The sequence below is a fragment of the Musca autumnalis genome, unplaced genomic scaffold (genome assembly GCF_047663935.1).
Source record: "Musca autumnalis isolate F117 unplaced genomic scaffold, ASM4766393v1 scaffold_3, whole genome shotgun sequence".
Lineage (NCBI taxonomy): Eukaryota > Metazoa > Arthropoda > Insecta > Diptera > Muscidae > Musca > Musca autumnalis.
In genome coordinates, this window is record NW_027411866.1 from 74,551,594 (window position 1) to 74,567,792 (window position 16,199).

Consider the following 16,199-nt stretch of genomic DNA (forward strand, 5'->3'; position numbering starts at 1 on the left):
ACAAAAGCTATCGAATCAGTTCAAAAACAATTCCTTTTATTTTGTCTTAGGGACCATGGCTGGAACATTCAAACCTTACCGTCGTACAAATACAGGTTAAATTTAATAAAATTACCTACACTAAAAAGTCGTCGAACAATGCTAAATGTTACATTTATTTTAAACGTTATTCAAGGAAAACTATTTTCTGATTATATTCTCCAAAACCTTTATTTAAACGTTCCATTCAGGCAAACACGCAACTATCAACTATTACAAGTACCTTATTATAGGTCAAATTATGCAAATAATGACCCACTACGCCGTCTACTCTTGGAATTTAACAAATTTAGTAACATGATTGATGTCTCTGAAAGTCGAGAATCGGTAAAGAGAAAAATTATACTTTCCCTAAACAGTTAATCTATTTATATAAAAACACTGTACATATGTATTATAATATATTTTAGTCTGTAAGGATTATATGAATCTATAGACTTAATAATAAAAAAAAATAAAAAAAAAAAAAAATATCAATGAGTGAGTGTACCCTGATTCATATTCGCTCAATGATATGGGATCCACAGCTTATCTCCGAGTCCGAACGGCGTGCCCTAAGACACCACTTGTAGAGAAGTTTTACATGGCTGAAATACCCAGAAAATGTCGCAAACCTTACTGAAGGATATTTTGCCATCATTGAAAATTTGATTTTGCCTGACTGGGAAATCGTTTTGCAAAAAGGTGGCAAAGGGACTCATGCTGTAATGTATGTATAAAAATTCAATTGGACAATTAAAACGTTAGGGCACCATGTGATTTGCAAATGTGGTTCTCTACACAAAACACATTATATATTAAGCAGTCGACCCGTTATCTAGCGGACACGTGATTGCAATTTGCATCAGGGGGAAGATCAGTAGTTATCTATATATATAAATGAGCTTGGTGATAAGTGATTGACTGACTGACTGACTGACTGACTGACTCATCATCAACGCCCAGCCAAAACGGCTAAAGCTAGGAGCTTGAAATTTTACCAGTGGGTCACTGTTGATGCAAATGTGCGAGATAAGGCCGGGTTTTAGAAAATTCGTCCTGGAACCACAAAAAATAACAACAACAAAAATCCTTATTTTTCATTATTATTACGTACTTATGCACTTAGTTGGCCCTCTGCAAGACATGTGTCAAATTAACAATGCTATAACTTCATGATACCGTAAACGATCACACATAATTTCAAATTTTGTAGTTTACTTCTAGGCGCACTTATTTTATCGTAAACCACTAAATAATAGAAAGACAAGACATTTGTTATCTTCCATTGCAACAGATGTCGTGAATAACTAAATGTTTGCAAATCAATGAAAGTGCAATAAAATTGTGCATATTACCACTATTTATTTGCCATTAAGAATTTTATCGTATATGGAGATGTACAGTCATAACTATTCAATTTCAAAATCTGTAATTTGAAGAAATCGCTAAATAATTAATGAAATCAATAATAGGCCCTAGGAATATAGGAATTTGGTATGGAAATCAAGGTTGGGAAGTGGTGCTTCTAAAAGGAAATGGTTTGGAAAATTACCAATCATGTATACGAAAAGTACTAAATGGTACTAAATTTAGTACAATTTAGATTTGGGTGAACGTAAAGAGCTGGAAACCTGAAACTCGGAATTAAGGTTACTGTTGTAGTGTAGGATTGAGATATGAGGGTAGTTTTGGAAATTCGTGCTTATGTGTACGAAAAGTACTAAATAGTACTAAATTTGGTACATTAGGGATTTGGGTGAACGGATAGAGCTGGAATCCTGATATTTGGAATTGAGATTACTGTTGGAGTGTAGGATTGAAGAACTTTTGGAAATTCGTACTTATGTGTATGAAAAGTACTAAATGGTACTAAATTTGATACAATGGGGATTTGGGTGAACGGATAAAAGCTGGAATCTCGAAATTTGGAATTGAGATTATTGGTGGGGTGTAGGATTGAGGTAGTTTTGAAAATTCGTACTTATGGGTACGGTTTCGATTTGGGTGAACGGATAGAGTTTGATTCCTCAAATTTGGACTGAGGATCACTGATGAAGAGTAAGAAAGATGCACCAAAGGGTTTTTGGAAACTTGAGTGTACGAAAAGTACTAAATGGTACTAAATTTAGTACAATTTGGATTTGGGTGAACGGATAGAGCTGGATTCCTGAAATTTGGAATTGATATTACTGTTGGAGTGTAGGACTGGGGAAGTTTTGGAAATTCTTACTTACGTGAATGAAAAGTACTAAATGGTACTAAATTTGGGACAATGGGGATTTGGGTGAACGGATATAGTTGGAATCTCGAAATTTGGAATTGAGATTACTGGTGGGGTGTAGAATTGAGGTAGTTTTGAAAATTCGTACTTATGGGTACGAAAAGTACTAAATGGTACTAAATTTAGTGCAATTTGGATTTGGGTGAACGTATGTATGTAGCTGGAAACCTGAAATTTGGAATTAAGATTACTGTGAAGTGTAGGACTGAGATATGAGGGTGGTTTTTGAAATTCGTACTTATGTGTTCGAAAAGTACTAAATTTGGTACAATAGGGATTCGAGTGAACGGACAGAGCTGGAATCCTGAAATTTGAAATTGAGATTATTGTTGGAGCATAGGATTGGGGAAATTTTGGAAATTCGTATTTATGTGTACGAATAGTACTAAATGGTACAAAATTTATTACAATTTGGATTTGGGTGAACGGATAGAACTGGAATCGTGAATTTTAAGTATTTTAATTTTATTTATTTTAATTTAAAGTATGAATTTTAGTAAACGGAAAGAGTTAGAATTTGCAACCCGTTCGCTGTAGGCTATAGAGGTAGAATTTGGATTTGGGTGACGGGTAGTGTTTGAGTCCTGAAATTTGAAATTAGGATTACTATTGGAGTGTAGGACTGAGGTAGTAAGGGCACGAAAATTATTAAGTGGTACTACCTGTGGTACAATTTGGATTTGGGGGAACGGATAGAGCTGGAATCCTGGAATTTGGTTAGACTGCTGTTGGAGATGGATGGATGGATTGAGATGGAAGTAGTTTTTGAAATTCGTACTTATGGGTACGAAATGTACCAAATGGTACAACTTGGATTTGAGTGCACGGATAGCGCTGGAATCCTGTTATTTGGAATTATGGCTACTGTTGAAGTGAAGGATTAAGGTTGTTTTGGAAAATCGAATTGTACAGAATTTGGTACAATTTGTTTTTGTGTAAAGGGGTTTTTGGAAATTCGTCGTAGAAAGGTACGAAAAGTGCTAAAGTGTACTAAATATGGAATCCATTTTATTAGGCAAACGCGAAGAGCTAGAATTCTGAAATTTTGAACGAGTGGTCATTGATGGAGAGTTAGGAAGATGTACCAAAGGGTATTTAGAAACTCGATCTATAAGTGTACGAAAAGTACTAAAAGTTTCTAAATTTGGTACCAATTGCATATTTTTAATGGATAAAGCTAGAATCTTCAAATTTGGTATGGGAATCAAGGTTGGGAAATGGCGTTGAAATAAGGAAATGGTTTTGGAAGTTCGTATTTATCATTACGAGCAGTAATAAATTTGGATTTGGGTGAACGGATAGAGCTGGAATCCTAAAGTTTTAAATTAAGATTACTGTAGGGGTGTAGGATTGAGATAGTTTTGGAAATTCCCACCTTTGGGTACGAAAAGTACTAAATGGTACTAAATTTGGTACAATTTGGATTTGGATGAACGGATAGAGCTGGAATTCTGAAATTTGGAACTAAGATTACTGCCGGACAGTAGAATTGAGGTAGTTTTGGAAATTCGTACTTATGGGTACAGAAAGCACTAAATTTGGTACAATTTGAGTTTTAGTAAACGGATAGTGTTGGAATTAGGAATTAAGATTACTGTAGGAGTGTAGTATTGAGGAAATTTTGAAAAGTCGTACGTATGGGTACGAGAAGTACTAAATGGTACTACATATGGTACAATATGGATTTGGGTGAACGGGTAGAGCTGGAATCCTGAAATTTTTGTTTGGAAAGAAATGGTACTAAATTTGATACAATTTGGATTCGGGTGAATTAATAGAGCTGGATTTGGGTGAACGGGTAGAGCTGGAATCCTGAAGTTTTTGTTTGGAAAGAAATGGTACTAAATTTTATACAATTTGGATTCGGGTGAATTAATAGAGCTGGAATCCTGAAATTTGGAATTACGATTACAGTCGAAGAGTAGGATTCAGGTTGTTTTGAAAAAGCGAACTTTTGGTTACGAAAAGCACTAAATGGTACTAAATTTAGTACAATTTGTATGTAGGTGAACGGATAGCGGTGGAATCCTGCAATTTGAAAGTATGATTATTGTAGCCCTGTTGCGATGAGGAAGTTTTGAAAATTGGTACGAAAATTCTAAATTATTCTAAATTTAGTACAATTTTAATTTGGTTTAACGGATAGAGTTTGAATCCTGAAATTTGGAAGTAAGATTACTACTAAAGTGAAGGAAGGTACGAAGAGTTCGACTTGATACTAAGTTTGGTACAATTTGGAATTGGACGAACGGATACAGCTGGAATCTTGAGATTTGGAATTACTGTAATTATTATGGAATTTACTGTAATTATTTTGTATTAATGTCCGTGTATGGCTGAAATATGTCGTCGAAATACGTACAATAAGTATACGAAAATTACTTAATGGTACTCAATTTGTTTTTGGGTGTAGGGCCAGTGCTGGAATTTTTATTTTTTGGAGTTAGGGTGTGTATTGGTGTACAACTCTCGCTGTTAATGTGTAAGGGTGAGATACGGCTGATCTTTTTAAAAATCGAACTTAAGGGGTACGTACAGTACTAAGATAAAAATAAATATTGACTAAAATTTGTATTAGTGCGACCAAATTTTCAGTGTTTGTAATTTCCATATTATATATTGTTTATTTGTTTTTTTATATCCTTTCCGCATACGAAGTAGCGGGCATTTTGCTAGTATTTCCATATGTAGACTATTTTGCCGGCAGAAAAAAATATAGACGAAAAATATTTTTTTGTATTTTTCATACAAAAGTAATGGTCCATTTCACCCGATAAATAATATCAGATCATCATCCAAAATTGTAAGCATCTTCTTCTACCTATACTTTTACCTCGTGCAAAATTTCGTGATTATTGAGCTATAATTGCGAACTCTATAACACTACAAACAAATAACTGGGTATGTTGGGCTCTAACTCTGTTATCTTATCATGTACACTAACACAATTGAAATCAATAGAAAGGTCAAGCGTTCCTCTTCCAAGTATAGGTTACTTGCCCGGAATGTCTCTTCCAGGAAAAAAGATATAAGCTGTATATTAAAAATTTTTACAATTTTCACACAAAAGTTGTGGTCCATTTACCCCTTTAAATATTATCTGATCGCGATCTCAAATTGCAAGCTTCTTCTTTGTCATATACACTTACCTTATTTAACATTTCGAGGCGTCCGGACTATTATTGCGACCTACAGAGCAGCTACAAAATCGGATAAAATTATGTTTTTGGTCCATTTCACCCGCTAAATATTTCACGATCATCACCAATTAAAATATCGATCTATTCTAATGTGAAACCGACCTCCATATCGAATTTCGTGACGATCGGTCCATAATTGCGGCCTGGAGTTTGATTACAATTTATAATGGACAGACGGACACACGGACGGACGGACACACATCTCAAAATCGCTTTATCTCGCCGAGATATGAAGATTGGTATACCACATTTGGGGTCTCCGACGAATATTTCGCGGTGTTACATGAATTTTTACCAAAACAAACTTATAATACCCTTTCCACATAGTGGTGTAGGGTATAAAAAGAAAATTGCAGGCCTATTCCGAACAACATAACGAACATTGTCCTTAAGGGAAAGCATACATAGCCGAAATACTTAGAAAATTTGACCAGCATTTTTCAAAGAGGGTTTTAATTAAACACAGCGAAAGAATGTAATGTTGAAATGTCTGATAACACTATGCAACACCGAAAATGCAAACAACTTCTAGTATGAATTTTTTGAAAGTGCATATTGAGTAGGGTTTTGTCCTGTCAGATCCAGTTTGGATTTTATGGCTTCATATTAACCAGGCTAAAAGTATTTTTTTTATTTATCGGTCCTTTATCTCAGAAACTATTAGGAATTTGGCCTTACTGTCTTTGACAGTATTGTACCCTAAACTATTAGAACCTATCTTTTGAACAGACCACATAAGAAAAACTCCATCTAGGGTATCAAAACCGATAAAATATAGACAATTTTACATAATTGCTGAAATTCTGGTCAGTATCAGCTAAACTATTGGGAGTTGAACCAAGTAACCTTTTGCAAAAGTCCTCCAAATAAAGTTGCCAGCAATTCTTCAGAACATTCTGAAACTCTAAAATACTTAATTCATGTTGTTTCAGCGGTATTTTGCATCATATATTTTACAACAAGTATTTAAAACACAGTTCACATCAACAGTTTATTCTCGCATTTCGGATTTCACCACATTATTGACATATTTATTAAATGGTCATTGAAAAATATACTGAAAACAGCGTAATATTTTTTTTTCAAAAGAAAACATTATGAAAAAATTAACGGTTTTGGAGATATGGTGCAAAATGGATACGAATTATGGAAATTTTCGATATTTTATAAAATTTGAGGCAATAAATGTAGTTTTTTCGATTTCATTATTTCTCCAAATATTTTATTCTTGCCTTTACCTACAAATTTGTTTCAGAGGCCAGATGAAGGTTCACATTGGTTTTAGAGATATAACCCTGAATTGGTTTTAAAAGTCAATATTAAACAATGTTTAGATGGGGCCATAAAATCCAAGCTGTATCCGACACAACGAAACCCAACTAGGGTTTTTGTCGTTTGGGTCTGTACTTTCAAAAAATCCTCAGCTCAAATTGTTTGCAGAAGATTACCTTAAACAAGTTGCACAGTGTAATCAAAGTTAAGCATTCAGTTAGCAAGGTGTTTCATTGAGCCAGTAAATAATCGCAAGACAAACATTACTTTGAGGAATATTCGAATGTGATTATTTCCTCATACAAAGAGTAGGAACTCTATCACCACTTTGTATGCCAATAGAGCTTCATCTGCATACGCAAGTGCCAATTTCTCGGATCCATATAATATTTCGATTTTATTTTGGATGATGTGATGTTTAGGTAAGCAGCTGAGTTGATCTGGCTAAGTGTGTGCGTCGGTTTGTCTGTCCATCTAAACTTGGGATCAGAATGAGCAAAAAAGTTATGTAGGGAAAAATTCAACGTTTTATTCTAATGCGAATATCTCCGCTTATATAAGGGGTATTACAAAAGCAATGCTTTACAAATATCACCTTTACAACAATGTATCCCATCATTTCCCTCATCATTTCTGCTTAAAACACTTGAAAGACACATTGGAACACAAAAAATACACCTTAGCCGCCTTTTTGGATATACGAGGGCAGTTCGGAAACTTCTTAGCCTAGCACAAACAGCGCGGTATAAACAGAAAAAAGTTAAGTGTTTTGGAAACTACCATCTCCGTTATGAACACATGTTAAATTTTGTTTCGATCTGGCAACTCCTTCATATAGAAACAGGTGTTCAAAAAAGACGCATCCGCAATTTTTTTACAATGGAAAAATTAGAAATGCGTGCTGCCATTAAATATTTACATAAGAAAGGTTTATCGGGACAAGAAATTCATAATGATATGGTGAATGTGTTAGGTGAAAGTGCTCCTTCACATGCAACAGTAAAAAATTGGGTTGCTGAATTTAAGCGTGGTCGTACAAGCATTGAAGATGAACCACGCAGTGGACGTCCAAAAACAGCAACAACAACAGAAGTTGTAGCCAAAGTGCATGATATGGTATTAAATGATCGACGAATAAAAGTGCATGAAATTGCTAATATCATGGGCATCTCAAATGATCGAGTCCATTTAATTTTTCATGAAGAACTACAGATGAAGTGCAAGATGGGTGCCGCATTTGTTAACAGTCGATCAAAAACGCATAAGAATGAACGTTTCTCAAGCTTGTTTGGATCGTTTTAAGCGAAATAAAATGGATTTTAAGCGTCGTTTCATAACTGTTGATGAGACATGGATCCACCACTATACTCCAGAGACAAAAGAACAATCTAAACAATGGACTGAAGCTGGAGGAAGTGCCCCAAAGAAGGCAAAAACAATTCAATCGGCTGGTAAGGTTATGGCAACGGTTTTTTGGGACTTCAAAGGTATTTTATTGATTGACTATCTGCAAAAGGGTAAAACAATAAATTCAGAGTACTATGGCAACCTTTTGGATCAATTAAATGTACAAATTCGAGAAAAGCGTCCTGGCTTACAACACAAAAAAATAATTTTTCATCAAGACAACGCACCAGCGCACAAGAGTGTTTTAACAATGGCTAAAATCAACGAATTAAAGTACGAGTTGCTTGACCACCTTATTCTTATCTTCTTATTCTCCTGATTTAGCTCCCAGTGGCTTTTACTTGTTCCCAAATCTAAAAAATTCCTTGCTGGCAAGCGTTTTACCTCAAATGAAGATGCAATTACAGTTGTAAACCACTATTTTGAAGACCTTGAGGAAAACTATTTTAATCAAGGGATAGAATTGCTAGAAAAGCGTTGGACTAAGTGTATTGAAGTCTCAGGAGATTATATTGAAAAATAAAAATATTTTTGAAAAACTAACTATTCTCTTTCATTGATAGGCTAAGAAGTTTCCGAACCGCCCTCGTAAAAGGCGCTTTCAACAACGTTAGCACCTTAGCAATAGAACAAGCTCTATATAACTTCGCCGTGGAACCATTCATCAGCAGTTGTATAACTACCATGACGCAGAGTAGAGTCATTAATGCCACACTGGGAAAAAGCATGCTGTCAAAGCACTGCACAGTGTCCAATTTTACGAAAAACCTGGCCAAAACTCTAAAAATGAATGGATTTTGATCTAACCTTGGGTTCTTATGTTTTTTTTGGGTCGCTGGTTTCATTTTTCATATAATTTAACCCTCAGGTGGTCATAAAGGGGTCTTTTTGGTTCATTCTACAAATTTGTTCGCAATAAATTTTACTATAGGTCATAGAATACACCAAAACTCTATATCTTACCTAAACTCCAGAAATATGCAAAATTAAAATCAAATTTAGGGTTAAGGTCGTACTTCATGTGGGTTTGGCAAAATTGTCCTACAAAACATTATTCTAGAAGAATGGCGTCAAAGACAAAAATGTTTTCCGCTAAATTTTACTATAAGTCACCAAAGATATGGAATCTCTATTTGCATTACTTACCAAGGAAATATCGGTATCAATTTTGCCAAAAACCCAAGAAATATTTGAGCTAAGATTACATGGAATTTTTGCACTTTAGGTATATGGTGTCTTTGGCAACTTCACTGGCAAGAATGCGAGAAATATTAAAATTAATCGTCGTGTGATCCATAAAAGGGCTCTTTTAGGTCTCTTTTTCCACAAATCCTTAAAATCTCCTATAAAATATGACCGTATCAGATCGAAATGTTCTTGAAATTTGTTCGCCATAAAATTTTACTATAGATCCTAGAATACATCAAAACTATAAATTTTACCTAAACACCAAAAAGTTACCCTATACCCTATATTCTGACATTCTGAATCAACGAAAATATGTATGTATATATCTGCAAGACAAAATATCACATTAAAAACAAAAAGTGCAAATATGTGCCAGATGTTTCGATGGAAATTGGTAAAAAAAACTCTTTCCTTTTTACTATTTTCATCATTTATTGTGAAAATGGACATTGAAAAAAATCAGCAAGTACGGACATCAATTATTAAAGAAAGCACACTTCATTGGCCACACTGAACATCTTAAATACGTTCACATATCTTTCATTAAAATTAAAAATATATTTAAAAAAGAAGCAACAAATAGAGAGGAATGGAGATCTCTTCTTAGTTCGGCCTATAGAACAAATGTTCTGTAATGGGCCAGCTAAGTAAGTAAGTATATTTAAAAAACCGTTGTTTATTTTGGATATTATCATAGTTTTATAAACAACTTAAATATTGAGACACAAAAAAAGTGCAATTAGGGCAAGGCTGCTCAAAGGGTGTGTGTCAATTTGCTCACTCACACAATTAAAAAAGAGAGCTTTTGTTTTTGAAATGAGAATTTTCAATACACAACCATTACACAAGACAACCCAACAAACCAACATTACTCGAAAAAACATCATATTTGAATTATAAATTCTTGTGTAGCCACTGGAGAATAAACGAAACTTGATTCTCTTGAAAATAATGAATGTTTATGCTAATTATTAGCTTATCCGTGTAAATGAAGAATGTATTTATACGAATTATTTTTCGTAAATTTTATAAAATCAGACTGAACGGTATGTTGGGAAACTATCAAAATGTCCCAATAGAAAATCGAGTCTTCGATGACATTTTCGTCGACGATTCGTTGACGAAATCTAAGAAATTGTCATGTACGACAATTTGCATGACCATGTCTTGCATTGTGTATTGGCAACAAACCCAAAAAATGCTCAAAAAAGCGAGCTTTGAAATAATTGTACATATGTACATACATATATTTATGAAAATATTCAATTTTCAATTTTTAATAAATTTTATGTTAAAAAATCATAAAACTTGGAAACCGCGTCACGATGTATTATTCATACAAAGTGCATTAACTAAAACGGCAAGTAAGATTAAGTAGATTAAATTACATTAACATTATTGTAGTTATTCTTTAAATACGTGGATATAGGTTGAAGGCATGGCGACTTTAAAAATCGCAATATGAAGCAGATGGTATATGGTAAGATTTTCGAATATATTAGTGATTATTTACAACGAGATCGCCCCCTCAGTCGTCTGGGGAAGGAACTGAGGCGCGGTAAAGCTGGAAGAAAGCGCTGACATGCAGAACATGCGGGAATTAAGTATAATTAATTTAAGATACAATTTGTAGACATAATATACATATTTTATAATTTAATAAAAATAAAAATTTGACACACGACAACAAACTGAAATTGTCTTTAATAGGGCCGTGAATGACAAATAGCAAGACAGTGTCTGTGAAGCTGTCGTCAACGAAATGACGGGTTTTTTGTCTTCAAAGTCGTCGTCGACGACTGCTTCGCTTACCTTGTCGCCCATATTGTCGTGCATGAATTCTGGGACACTTGTGTGAAAAAGTCGTCAACGATTCCAAAGGGCTGTCTGCAAAGAGTCGTGAACGAATTGGAAATATCGTGTACGATTCATCAATGTTGTCTTAAAGACATTTTCTATTGGGATACTATGAAATAATTGTACACATATCTAGGAATTGTTTATATTTCAATACGACTGAAATCGGTCAAACATTGCAGTTTGCATTAAAAATTCGCGACATTTTTCTAAACAGCTGGAGGTAAGTGAGAAACAGTATTACTGATTTACAAACATAAGAACTTTAAAACAATGATTTTGTTTGTTTCTTTAACATAGGATGAAGCAATCAACATCGAATTAGAATTTTTATTTGGAGTCTATTATAGTGGAACGCGATCGTGGAAACAATTAAAGGTAAGTGTATAAATGACATACATATATTTATACATCACATGATTGCGCATAATGTTTTATTATTTGCAGAATTTGCCTATAAAGTCTTGCTGTCATAGAAGCTATTGTTAAATGGAGTCTTGGGCCGTTCTGGATTAAAGCCTACGCTGCCGCGGAAATGCTTTTATATTATGTAGTATATTTTTATATGTACATAAATGTTATATTTTGTATGTATGTTAAAATAAAAAATTTTAAAAACATATTTATGTATGTAAATAAAATTATTATTTAGGAGGGTCGTTGGTGACAAATTACAAGACATTGTCTGCAAAACGATCGTTAACGAAAAGTAGGGGTTTTGTCTTCTAAGTCGTCGTCCACGACAGCTTCGCTTACCCTGTCGCCCAAGTTGTCGTGCATGAATACTGGGACACTCGTGAACGAATAGGAAATGTGTACGATTCATCAATGTTGTCTTAAAGACACTTTCTATTGGGGTTTGTATCCCAATAGAAAATCGAGTCTTCGATGACATTTTCGTCGACGATTCGTTAACGAATATTCCGAAATTGTCATGTACGACAACTTGCATGACCATGTCTTGCATTGTGTCTTGGCAACAAACCGAAAAATTCTCAAAAGTGTGCTTTGAAACAATTGTACACATATTTATCCAAATATAAAATTTTTGATTTGTAATAAATGAAAAATTATAATGTCATAAAATTCGGAAACCGCGTTACTGATTGAACAATTTTATTTATACAAACTGCATTATGTAAAAAACGGTAAGCTAGAATAAATATATTAAAATGCTTTAAAATTAATTGTAGTTATTCTTTGAATAGGTGCATGTATGTTGATGTCATGGAGAACATTGAAAATTCCAGCGACTGTAAAATACAACGTCTGTGGTATAAGGTAAGATTATATAAAATTTAGTGGATATTCACAACATTCATTTAAAATCGTTTCTTTTTACAGAATCCAAAAATAAAGAGAGGTCAGGTGGGGTAAGACGTGTATGGCGTGGTAAAGCTGGAAGAAAATATTGGATTGCGGAACATACGGGAGCTAAGTATTATTAATTAATAAACTAATTTATTTTGTAAAAATAATATATCTTATAATTAAATAAAAATTTGACACACGACAACATAAACGAAAATGTCTTTAGTTGGGTCATCGATGACCAGTAGCAAGACAGGGTCGGTGAAGCAGTCGTCGACGAAATACGGGGATTTTAGTCATCTAGATCGTCGTCGACGACAACTTCGCTTACCCTGTCACCCAAGTTGTCGTGCATGAATACTGGGACACTTGTGTAAAAATGTCGTCAACGATACCAAAGGGCTGTCGGCAAAGAGTCCTCAACGAATTGAAAGTGTCGTGCACGAGTCATCAATGTTGTCTTGAAGACACTTTCTACTGGGATTTCAAACCCAACACAATAACAAAATCTGTTTGTAGTTGTATGAGCAGCCCCAAATTAGGGTCACTTTGGCCTGTTTTTATACCCACATAATAAACAAGAAACATATATTTTTTCATAACTACACGCCGTGGGATTCTATAAACAATATTTGGGCCCATTTATTGTAAATTGATAAACATTTTTTCCGATTTTTGGTCATGTTTTTCGGAAAATTGGACACTGTGCACTGCTTTGACTCCTTGTGATTAACGAAATCCTAAGCAAACTTGACCACATGTGGATTAAGGTGGTTGATTACGCGAACGATGTGGTAAGTCAAGCGGCACTTCTGGCATTGAATTCAAACATTATCACATCAAAGCCAGTGAAGGAATGTAAAGAAGAACTTGCTTATCTAGGGCGTCTGACCAGAGTTTTTGTGATAAAAGTACAGGTTGCATTTATTGTCCGATTCACCTGAAAATTGGGGAAGATCATTTGTTTAGCCTAGGGAGAATGCTATTACTTTTGGTAACTTTTGGTACTTTTGGATTTGGATATAGCTCCCATATTTGATACACCAAACACACATTCTGTCAAATTTTTATTAAATTTTAGTTGATTTCATGTATTGGGGGTATTAGATGTACCATACATAAAACTGATGAAATTTGAAAAATGTGACGCAATTTTGTCTAGAAAAAATTTCGCCCAATTATATTGAAAGCGGTGTGGTGTAGTGTAATATATAATCGCCCGACTTTGATCCTTTCTCTGCTGGTTTTTGGCTAAACTACCCGGTACTAGACATTTGAGGTTCCCTGCAGTCACAAAGCTTCTCCACCAATAATGTTCAACATTTTTCCATATTTCGATATAGACGTCATGTAACGATACCTCCCTATTATAGGTATTATAGGTATTTTAAGGAATTAAGCCCCATTTTTGACCGAACTACCGGATATTTGACATTTGAGGTTCCAAGTGTTCACAAATCTTCTCCATCAAACATTGTGAACATAGGTCCATGTTTTGGTGTAGCCCGCATATAATATTTGTTGACCGAATTTTCTGTAATTGGATATTTGAAGTTCTCCGCCAAAAATTGTCAACATTGGTATCAAATATAAAGGTACAATAGTATTGAAGGTATGTGTAGATACATTTTCTGACCTAATTTAGGCATTTGGGGTATCCGTAACAGAAAAACTTGTCCACCTTAAATTGTGGACAGGAAAGTAAACTAACAAACTATTTCATTTTAGATCCGTAGTGCGATTCTGTAACTAGTTTACGACAGAATTTCCAACAATCGTCGGTAAGTGGAAATTTTTAAATGTTCATAACTTTTATTATTATCAAGTATTTTCAATAAGTTAGCGACCAAAATAAAGTTGTCGCTAAGTTCTGCCTATATAAACAGTGTTGTCAACTTTTAGTGATAGTTTTCATTCAAAATTTTGCGTTTTAATTTTACAGATTTTTTGCAGTAACCAAAAAACGAGTTACAAAATTCCACTACAGAATATTTTATTCCATGGTAGAACAAACCAGGTAAAGTAAATACTACAACAAGTACAACTCAACAACAACCACATAGGAATTTGTTTTTGTTTGTAACGTTAGTGTCAAAGATAAATCTAAACAAAACAAGGAAATGTCTATAAATTATTGGAATTTAAAAAAACTAATATTTTTTCACATTTGATTGAATATTTTGGAAAACATGAATGAAAACTCGTTAGATTTTCAAATTGAATGCTTCCATATCATTCCACTAAATGCATTATTTCTCGCAGAAAGTATAATTATTGCAAATATGTTTGAGGTCGCTCGAAATTCATTGAAAAATGAGAAGCTGTTTCAATCTCTTGTTTTTGAAATCAAAAAACACATGTTTATTAGGGCTTTATTTGTTCAAACTTATCAAAATAGTTTTTTTTTCTGATGAATATATTTTTTTCTTCAAAAAATATATATCCCTAATATACATCGAACATAGAAATAATCATAAAAAATGTCGTGTGGAATTTGACATTAACATTACAGCCCAGTTCAGTCAGCTGGGTATTGCTGTTACCTTTTTTTGTTCTACCACGATTTTATGGTGGAGGGTATAAAAAGTTCGACCCATTTTTACCTTTTCTTTCTTGAAATGTTCCAATATTTAAGGCCACTCTTCTATATACCATTTACATTAAAGGTTTTAGTTACGATGCTATAATTTTATTCTCCATACTTCTCTCGATAATGTCCCAAATGTTCCAAAAACCCCGCCCAAAGTGGTATTCTGGCAGTATGAGTAGTATTCTTGTTTATAGACTTGAATATGCTCATCTGTACATAACCATCGTGTCACCTTATCTGATAAATGGCATCACCTGGCAACCCGTCGTTTCTCTTGGATCAGACCATCTCCACATTATTGTCTGCACCTCTGAACGTCGCACGTTTTTCAATCATGGGAAATCTGACTGGCCGAGTTTCAAAGAGTTCGCTAATCACCGCTTCAGAGAACTGCCCAATCCTTCTGATGTTCGGGTAGCGGAAAGGACTTTTCGAGACATCATCACTGCCGCAGCCACTTGCCATATACCTGCTGGTCGAATACCCGAAGTAAGACCAAACTTCCCTGAAGAGGCAACGGGATTGGCAAATGAGCGTGATGAGGTTCGCCGAGCCAACCCCAATGACCACAGACTCAAGAACCTGACACTCCGGGAGTGACAGGGCGAAGAGAAGAGTACTACGTCGCAACAGATCTCTTCCTGCCGAGGATGAACCTTCACAGTTTATAATGGATGATGTTGCGAAATTCCCGAAGTCTGGAAAACGGACAGGGTGGTTCCGCTACTGAAGCCAGGCAAGGATGATAGCAAAAGTGAATCGTATAGGCTGATTTCGCTTTTGTCGCATAGATACTTGAGGCCTTAATCCTCCCCAGCGTCAGAAATAGCTATCCAGTTGTCGATCAGCAGCATGGATTCCATAAGTAGCACTTTACGACAAGAGCGCTGCACATCATCTGCACACATATTTGTCAAGGACTCAACCAGAGACCGTCGTGTGATAGGACAGTGATGGTGGCGCTTGACTTATCACACTGTTTGAGGACATTGAGCTGACAACCCTCCAAGCTTGAATCGTTGGATTATATGTGTGGACGACAGTCGTACATGGAATTCAGGAACAAGAAGTC

General features: G+C 34.8%; 1 long non-coding RNA gene across 1 annotated transcript; it reads left to right on the forward strand.

Annotated features, from left to right (window-relative positions):
- The first annotated feature begins 12,097 nt into the window (after positions 1–12,097).
- Positions 12,098–12,767, forward strand: LOC141399791 (uncharacterized). Its single transcript, XR_012411954.1, has 3 exons — positions 12,098–12,374; positions 12,435–12,507; positions 12,571–12,767. It is a non-coding gene; the product is annotated as an uncharacterized lncRNA (long non-coding RNA).
- Positions 12,768–16,199: the final 3,432 nt, after the last annotated feature.